Genomic DNA, 10,200 nt, shown 5'->3' on the forward strand with positions numbered 1-10,200 from the left:
TGATTTCAAGTAAAGAAGTGAAATGTCTTGAGTTTAATATTTTGTTATATATTTCATTCACTGCTGCAATGGTTTTATATACATCTCACACACACACACGCATGCAATAAACTACAGACATGAAACAGGCGTGCTTGCTGCCCATATTGTAAAGCATCAGAGCACATGATCTGACACCATGTGCTAGTCTGCTGCTGTACAACCTTACTGTGCTGTCTGATTCTTTCCTTTAACACTCCCCCTCAAGTTGGAGTGTGAATGTCAATCACACCCAACTTGCCCAGATGTGTATGGAAGATGGGTGCACGTAATGGCTTAGTAAATAAGTCTGCGACTTGCTCCCCCGTCTTGACATAAGAAGTTTTGATTTCTCCTTTTTGAATTCGCTCACGGACTGTGTGGCAATCGATCTCGATATGCTTTGTACGTTCGTGATACACTGGATTTGCAGCTATGTGCAAAGCGGCTTGATTGTCACAAAACAATCTTGCTGGCTGAGGATGGTTAACATGTAAATCTTCCAATAAATACCTCAACCAACTTAATTCACAAGTGGCAGTAGCCATGGACCGATACTCCGCTTCTGCGGATGAACGAGCTACTGTAACTTGTTTCTTGCTTTTCCAAGACACCAGTGATTTTCCAAGAAAAATACAATAACCAGTCACTGACCGACGTGAAATGGGACAACGAGCCCAATCTGCGTCGCAATAATCAGTTAAAGATAATTCACTTTGGGAAGAAAACATCAAACCTTGCCCAGGAGCTCCTTTAAGATATCGAAGGAGTCGATATGCTGCATCAAGGTGGTGTCGTTGCGGTTCTTGCATAAACTGACTCAACGTGTTGACAGTGTATGCTATTTCCGGTCTTGTGATGGTCAAATAAATCAACTTCCCAATTAAGCGCCTATACCTCGCAGGTTCATGAAGTGAAGTGCTTCCTGTGGGTGTTAGCACTAAATCAGCCTCCATTGGAATTTTCATGGGTTTAGCACCAAGTAACCCAGCCTCCTCCAGTATGTCCAGTGTATATTTCCGTTGACAAATTGTGACTCCGGCTTTCGAACGTGCAACCTCGACTCCAAGGAAATATTTTAGAGGTCCAAGGTCTTTAATTCGAAATCGACTGCTAAGGAAAGTCTTTAGGTTCTTGATTTCTGTCTCGTCGTTGCCTGTAATCACCATATCATCAACATACAACAATACAATAGTGAGTGAAGTACCCTTGACTTGGGTGAACAGAGAGTAATCTGCCTTAGATTGGCAGAAACCGATGTCACTGATAGCCGAAGAAAATTCTCGAAACCAACTTCTGGACGCCTGTTTAAGACCATATAAAGATTTGTGGAGTCGACACACAATGTTCTCCCCCTGTCGACGATACCCCGGAGGAGGCAACATGTATACTTCCTCCTGAAGTTCGCCATGAAGGAAGGCGTTTTGGACGTCCATTTGATGTAATGGCCAATGCCGGACAGCAGCGATGGTCAGTAAGCAACGCACTGTGATGAGTTTGGCAACCGGGGAAAAAGTTTCCTTGTAGTCGATACCTTCACGTTGGGTGAAGCCTTAGGCAACGAGACGCGCTTTGTAGCGATCAAGAGTGCCGTCGGAGTGGTACTTGAGTTTGAAAACCCATTTGCATCCGATAGGCCGGTGGCCGGACGGAAGAGGAACGAGACTCCATGTTTTGTTGTCGTCTAGAGCTGTGAGTTCGGCCTGCATGGCTGCAACCCAGTGAGGATTTTGACAAGCCTGTTCATAGGTAGTAGGCTCCACCAAGTGGGAAATGTGAGAAACAAACCGTTGATACCCAAGAGATAAGCAAGAATAGGAAACATACCGATGTAGCGGATAGCACGTGCTGGACATGGACCGCGAGAGGGACTCGGTTGGTGTGAGCAAGGTGGAATGATGAGCCACATAATCTTTGAAGTGAGCCGGTGGTTTGGTGGGGCGAGTAGAGTGACGGGGTGGAGGTGGTTGGAGAGACACTGGAAGGGAGAGGCGAGGAGAGACGGGGTCAGATGGGGGGTGATTGTCGGTGGTGGTAGGTAACGCGGGAAGGTTGAAGTATGATGGGGAAGATTCGTGGGTGGCAGAGATAATGGGTGAGGGAGAAGTGGATGGAGTCTCAAGGTTGGTAGGGGGGAGATTTGACAAAGGTGGAGGGGATGATGAGATAGGCGTGTGGACCGTGGGATGGGAGGTGGTGGGAATAAGGGTATTTGTGCCTTGGATCATGTCGTGAGGTGGATGGATAAGGGGAGTAATAGGCAGGTCATTTTGGTCAAGGGTTGGTGAGGTGGTGTAAGGGAATATATGTTCATGAAAGATGACATCACGGGAGGTGAAAATTTTATGGGTGAGAAGATCATATACCTGATAACCCTTTTGACCAAGTGGGTAACCAAGGAAAACACAACGACGAGCACGGGCGTCAAACTTAGTGATGGGTGTGAGGTTGGTGGCATAACTAAGGCACCCAAAAACTCGTAAGTGGGAATAAGTAGGTGGTGTATGATGCAAAAGTTCATATGGAGACTTATGAGAAAGCAAGGGTGTAGGTAGACGATTGATGAGATAACAAGCGGTTTGGATACTTTCCCCCCAAAATTTTAAAGGTAAGTTGGCTTGAAATCTAAGAGCACGACCAACATTTAAAAGATGCCTATGTTTACGTTCGACTACCCCATTTTGTTGTGGTGTGTAAGAACAAGAATGTTGGAAGGAGGTTCCACATGAGTCTAGGTAAGAACGCATGGAAAGAAATTCACTCCCATTATCCGCACGAAGAGCTTTAATGTTATGATGAAATTGGGTTTTGACCCAAGAGAAAAAGGATTTTAGTAATGATTGTGTGTCGGATTTGAAATGCATGATATGTACCCAAGTAAAACGAGTGAAATCATCCACAATAGTGAGAAAATATCGTGCCCCATAGTGTGTTTGATGTTTGTGAGGACCCCAAATATCACAATGAATTAAATCAAAAGGTGCGGAAGATTTTATTTCACTAGTAGGAAAAGGTAAACGAGTTTGCTTTGCTAAAGGGCAAACTTCACAAATGTGTTTGGAATCAAACATTATTTCAGCAGTGGTTTTGGCTAAGCAATGTAAAGGTGCGGATGATGGGTGCCCAAGGCGCCGATGCCATAGACTTGTGGTGTGGGAAATGTGGTTGGCAAGGTGAGGATTTTGTGTCGGGGTGAGGTAGTAGAGCCCATCAAAATGCTTGCCCAGGCCAATCATCCTCTTCGTATCCATGTCCTGCACAGCACAAAAATCAGGATAGAACGTCACTATACATCGCAAAGCTCTTGTCAATTTACTAACAGACAATAAATTGACGCGGAACTTTGGTACATAAAAAACTTTATCAAGAGATAACTCATGTGACAATTTCATTGAACCAATCCTTTTGATTTCAGCTTGCCCCCCATTTGGTAAGCCAACATAGTCATGCTGAGCATCCATGATGTTGTGTGTTGGTGGCGAATGAGAAATATGATCAGTGGCTCCGCTATCAACGATCCAACATAGATTCGAATGTGGATCTGTTTGTGCTATATTGCATTTAGGCAAGAAAATACCTGTTGCATTGGCAAGTGGCTGTCCATTACCGTTACGAAGCATGGCGATGATTTGATTATACTGCTCGGTAGTGAATGTAGGACCATCAGAAGCATTGGTCTTGGTGGTTGTGGTAGGGGTGATAGCCTCGGCATTGTTGGCTGCTCCTCTCTTGTTCTTGGGCTTCACATTTTTTCCATGCCATTTGTGTCCTTCTGGGAACCCAATGATGTAATAACAACGATCCACCAAGTGTTCATCTCCATCACAGTAAGTGCATTTGAGTGACTTACGTGAAAATGTGTTGGAGGTCTTGCTATTGGATGAGGATGATGCATAAGTTCGCTGGACGTGCATCGCATGCGAGGATGTCTCCATATCGCGACGACTAGCCACATCCATCTGCCGTTCATGTTGAAGAATAAGGCCATGGACTCTGCGTGTATCAGGTAGTGGACTCATCATCAGAATCAAGCCTCGTACAGTTGCATAGGATTCGTTCAATCCCATCAGAAACTGCATAACTCTTTCTTTCTCTTCCCGTTCAGCAAGTCCTCTCAAACCTGTGCAAGTGCAATCTAATGGATCATGATATGACGATAACTCATCCCATAAGGCCTTCATCTTTGTGTAATAGGCAGAAACAGAGAGCTGCCCTTGATGATTTTCAACAATTTCTTGTCGAATCTGGTAGATCCTCGAGTCACTACTCTGTGAGAATCTGTCTCTGAGATCGCTCCAAACTGCAGCAGCAGTTTCGGTGTACATGATGCTGCCGGCTATGTCTGAGTGGACTGAATTCACAATCCATAATGTAACCATGTCATTGCATCTTTTCCAGGCCGCATAATTTGCGTCCAGTGATGAGGGAGCCTTGATGGTTCCATCAATGAACCCAATCTTGTTCTTTGCGCTGAGACCCATGCGCATGGCACGGCTCCATTGCCCGTAGTTGTTTCCATCAAGAGTTTTGGAAACCAGGACAAGTCCAGTGTGATCTGAGTGATGAATGATGTATGGGTCTGAGAACTCCATGAGATTCTCATCTGATTTATTGTTTTTGGGTTTGACTGGTTCTGTCATGTTATGGTCAATGGTATTTGTGGGTGAGCTGTAGAGATTACGGAAAGTTGAAGGTGAAGGAGCAAGAAAACTACTTGGGCGAAGGTGAATGTGAAAATATTGAGGGTGGCAATGAGACTGAAAATGGCTGTGGAGATTATTGTGTTTGTGGTGGCGGAAGCATGAAAGAGTCACCGGAATTGGTGCTCTGAAATAGAAGAAGGATGTGTCATGCCCATACTGCAGTTCTCGGTTTGTTCCGGACCAGGAAGGGATGGCTCTGATGCCATCTTGAGTTTAATATTTTGTTATATATTTCATTCACTGCTGCAATGGTTTTATATACATCTCACACACACACACGCATGCAATAAACTACAGACATGAAACAGGCGTGCTTGCTGCCCATATTGTAAAGCATCAGAGCACATGATCTGACACCATGTGCTAGTCTGCTGCTGTACAACCTTACTGTGCTGTCTGATTCTTTCCTTTAACAAAATGCCTGATCGTTTCCGACTAAAGAAAGGAAGTCTTCCTATGATCCTATCCTTTTCCTATATACATCCAGATATCCCCAAAATTCCTCAGCGTGGGCGGCATTTTCTATCCCCATATACGTACAAATATCCCCACGATTCCATAATGTAGGCGGCAGTTTCTATCCCTACATAAGTACAGATATCCCCAAGATTCTCCAATGCAGGCGACATTTTCTATCCCTATATACGTGCAGATATCTCCAAAATTCCTCAACGTAGAGGCATTTTTAAAGCTTTTGCATTGGTCAATGATGTCAATAACGCGTGAGTGCTTTTCTTCCCACATTTTAATTTGTCAGAAGCCATACAAAAAATAAAATAAAAACCCTAAGATTCTCTTTCCCGTCCCTCCCACCTCTCTTTCGTATTCTCAATCTCCATGTTGTAATGGAGGTGTGAAACAACTCTTATATAAGGGTTTGGAAGATCCCAATTTGAGGTAATCGCATACAAACCCATTATATTTACTTGAGTAAATATGAATTAAAAGTTTTAATTTGTTACGTAAATTTAGGTTTTCAAGTAGAATAATGCTAAGAATACAAAAATTTTAAATTAAATTTGCAAATCAAATTATCTATCATCAATAGATAACAAACACGTTAATCAACACTTAAGTGATAATCCAATCATTAACAACCACATTATTTGGTTCACAAAATTAAGTTTAAAATTTTGGTCTCCCTAGCATTATCCTTTCAAGTGAAAATCAATTCAATGAGTATTTTTCTTCTTTACGATTCTTATATAGTTTGGACCGCTAAAATATTACATTATTGTGATTAAATAGGGAAAAATACAAATTAAAAATGAATGTGTAACACATTGAAACACAAGAGCTCAAGGGGATCGGATCATATAGATATCCCTTCAACACAACATAGGTGCAAATTCTGACATCACCACAGCCCACTTGGTTCTTTCGCTCCTTATTGAGCTGACGGAAATGATTGAAGTACGACATGAGAGAGTTTGAGAACCATAAAAAATTAAAGAACAAAAACAAATAAAGAACGAAAGTAAAACTCGGCGACAAGTTTTATGTATCTGTTTCTTCCAATATATTTGGATTATTTTGCTTTCTTCAGTGTTGGCCAGTAACCTTCCAAAGAGGTTTTATTGTTTTGGGGGAAACTTCTGCCCGACTTTAACCCTACTTACCCAAACTTTGGATCATGTTTGACTTTACCCTTGCAACTTCAACCTGGCTTTAAGCTCCTAAAGCTTTCAGATCCATAACTTATTTATAAGTAAGCATCCATTCTTATCCTTTTACATTTGAGGGTTTTAGAGCAAGAGTTTTTGGATTTTAACTCAATTGAAGTTTTGGCTTGAATAAAAAAACTTCGTGAGTATTAGTTTATGAACTTGTTGTAATACAGAGCAATAGTTGTTTTGGCTAATTCCATTAAAAAATTTATTCAACCTAAAGAGTTCAGAGGGACAAAAAAAAGAGAAGAAAATTATAAAGAAGTTAGCCAAAAGTAATAAATTCAGAACCAACACCCACGGATTTGCCAAAATTCAAAAACTATTTGCTACAATTTTCTTTATGTTTAAAATTGAGATAAAAACATACCACACAAGTGAAAAAGCGAAGAAAGACGACTTGATTGGATTTGACAGAGGCAACTTATAGCCACAACCACTAACGAAACTCGATCTGGTTTTATGACGTCTATTGCTATGTGGAGATTGTGAGATTCTTTTGGGTAACCAAGTTGTTGTTCTGCATGAAAAGCAGGGAAGTCCTTGCTCATCTGTTCGCATCATGTAACAGCGGCAAATTAGTGGCGCAATTGCACTCTCAAACCCTCAAAGCCGGCCTTTCCCAAGACAGCTTCTTTGCCACAAAACTCAACGCTCTCTACGCTAAATATGATTCCCTCGGTCATGCCCGCAAGATGTTCGACGAAACGCCCCACAGAACTGTATATCTCTGGAACGCCACGCTCAGGAGCTACTGTAGAGAGAATCAATGGGAGGAGACCTTGTGTCTATTCCGTAAAATGATGTCTCACTCAAGAGACAATGATGAAAAGCTCGATAATTTCACCATTCCCATTGCTCTCAAGGCGTGTGCAAGGTTAAGGGCGCTTGCGTGTGGAAAAATAATACATGGGTTTCTGAAGAAACATGAAAAAGGTAGCATTGGTTATGTTTGTGGGTTCTGCGTTGATTGAATTGTATTCCAAATGTGGAGAAATGAGCGAGGCTGTAAAAGTGTTTGACGAGTTTTCGCAACCGGATGTGTTTTTGTGGACTTCTATGGTTACTGGATACGAGCAGAATGGTGATCCTGAAGAAGCATTGGAGTTTTTCTACCGAATGATGATGGATGCGAGCATTACTCCTGACCGAGTGACGCTTGTTAGTGCTGTTTCAGCTTGTGCTCAGTTATCAAATTTTGCAATTGGAAGTTGTGTGCATGGTGTTTCTATTAGGAAGGGATTCGACTCTGATTTATCCTTGGCTAATGCGTTACTAAATCTCTATGCAAAGGCGGGTTCTGTCAAAACTGCCGCTAGGTTGTTCACGAAGATGACAGAAAAAATGTGGTTTCTTGGAGCTCCATGATTGCCTGTTACACTCATAATGGGGATGTAATAGAAGCGCTAAATCTTTTCAACGAAATGATTGATATGAGAATCGAACCCAATTCTGTGACGCTGCTAAGTGCATTGCAAGCATGTGCACCGGCAGGTAATTTAGAAGAAGGTAAGAAGATCCATGAAATAGCTACTAGGAAGTGGTTCGAGTTAGATATCAAGGTAGCTACGGCCCTGATTGATATGTACATGAAGTGCTCTGCACCCGTAAAAGCAGGTGATCTCTTCAGTAGAATGCCAAAGAAAGATGTGGTTTCGTGGGCTGCCTTGTTAAGCGGGTATGCTCATAACGGAATGGCATACAGGTCAATTGGGGTCTTCCGTGACATGCTGTCAGACCACACTCAGCCTGATCTCGTTGCTATGGTCAAGCTTCTTACAGCCAGTTCGGAATTAGGGATTCTTCAACAAGCTCTTTGCCTCCATGCTTATGTGATTAAACGCGCCTTCAAAAATAACATCTTTGTTGGAGCTTCACTCATGGAGTTATACTCGAAATGCGGCAGCATAGACAATGCTGTCCTATTATTTGAAGGGATAACAGACAAAGATGTTGTTATCTGGAGCGCAATGATTGCAGGTTATGGAGTTCATGGACAAGGAGAATAAGCTATAAATGTATTTGATCGGATGGTTAAGCACTCAGCTGTGAAGCCTAATGATGTAACATTTCTCTCGATTTTATCTGCGTGTAGCCATTTGGGTTTGGTTGAAGAAGGCATCGAGATATTCAACATGATGTTGCATGAATACCAATGTAAGCCCGGACCTGAGCACTATGGGATAATTGTTGATCTTCTTGGCCGGACAGGAGAGCTGGACAAGGCAATGGAAATTGTTGAGACAATGCCCAATCCAGCTGCACCACATGTTTGGGGAGCCTTTCTTGGTGCAGGATTCATAACAACACAAAGCTTGGAGAGGTTGCAGCAAAGAGTCTTTTTCGGTTGGATCCTAATCATGCAGGGTATTACATCCTGCTCTCAAATATATATGCCATGGATAACAAATGGGAAAATGTGACAAATTCAGAACTTCGATAAAGGAGAAGGGGTTAAAGAAGATGTCCGGGCAGAGCGTTGTCAAGGTAGGGAGTGACGTCCGTAGTTTTGTTGCCGGAGATAGATTGCACCTTGATTCTGATCAGATTTATGGAGTGCTAGGAAAATTAGAGGCGAAAATGAGAGAGGAAGGTTATATTCCCAATATCGATCTCCTGCTACACGACATGGCGGATGCTGTCTAGATTTGAAGTGTTCAGAAATTTCTTGTCAGGAAAGTTCCGACCCACATGAAAGGCGTAATGATATGGACAGACTCTAGGACTCTGATATTTTTCTTTCAAATTACTTATCAATTTCATGTAAATGTGAAGTAGTTACTTGTATCAATGAGCAGTGGCTTCTTTTCCAGAAGCAAGGACAAATTCTACATACAGATTCTTGAAGGCAATCATCACTGTCATCAGCAGAGGACCCATAATCGCTCTCTGTAATTTGATCCAAAAAACGCAATTCAAACGCCATTACGATCACTCTAATTAACATAAATGCAAGCATTAATTCACAAGAATAAGGTTTAGAAAAGAAGAAAATTACTTCCAACATGGAGGGGAAAAGAGCAATGCCCCCAAGTGTGCTAGGGCCAGTGAGGTAGGCGTTCTGTCCCGGAACCTCATCTTGGATAGCTGCTGTGCCGTATTCCAACAGAATCTGATGAACCGCCGTCACAAAAACTGCCTCGACATATCTACCTTTCATGGCCAGCTGCAGCACAGCCGGAATGGACAAGAACCAAGCCGGTGTAATTTGCAAAACAGCGCTCATAAGAGCGAGGGATGTAGGTATGTAGAGGAAATGAATCTGGTAGAATCGAAACAAAAATTACATCAGCCCCCATTCCAAGAATGTGACCCTTACAGACGCAACTTGCGTTTGTGGTACAATTGCTTATAAAGCACTACACGCTCATCCTCACTAGCCGATGTGGTACTCAACAACTTGGCTCAAATCTAAACCACTAAAACCACCAATCTCCATCTTGGCGTGATTCAAGCCATAATGTCTCACGATCCAAATGCAAATAGAGCTCCACCTTGACCACGGGCACCAAATTCCAAATGAGCTCGCTCTTCAACTTCAACAAGCATTGCCTAAGGTCTAATACCAATTGTTGTAAAAACAGATACAAAACTAATACGAAAATGTTAGAGAGAAGAGATACTGCTCTTTGACGACTTCCAGTTCCAGCTCTTTGTCTCTATCTCGATCTAGGTCTCAGTCAGAATTGGCGGTGGTTGTGGGCGGTGCGACGTCGAAGGAGGGCGCGAGAAGAGGGAGAGAAGAAAGAAGAGAGAGAAAAAAAAAATCTCTCTTTTGTGACTTGAAGTAAGCCTTTAAAACTAAAGACAAT

At 42.4% G+C, this 10,200-nt stretch overlaps 1 pseudogene; it reads left to right on the forward strand.

Annotated features, from left to right (window-relative positions):
• The first annotated feature begins 6,737 nt into the window (after nucleotides 1–6,737).
• Nucleotides 6,738–9,240, forward strand: LOC137709298 (putative pentatricopeptide repeat-containing protein At3g01580 pseudogene; annotated as a pseudogene).
• The last annotated feature ends 960 nt before the right edge of the window (nucleotides 9,241–10,200 follow it).

The sequence above is a fragment of the Pyrus communis genome, chromosome 17, assembly GCF_041283825.1.
Source record: "Pyrus communis isolate YQ-2024b chromosome 17, ASM4128382v1, whole genome shotgun sequence".
NCBI lineage: Eukaryota > Viridiplantae > Streptophyta > Magnoliopsida > Rosales > Rosaceae > Pyrus > Pyrus communis.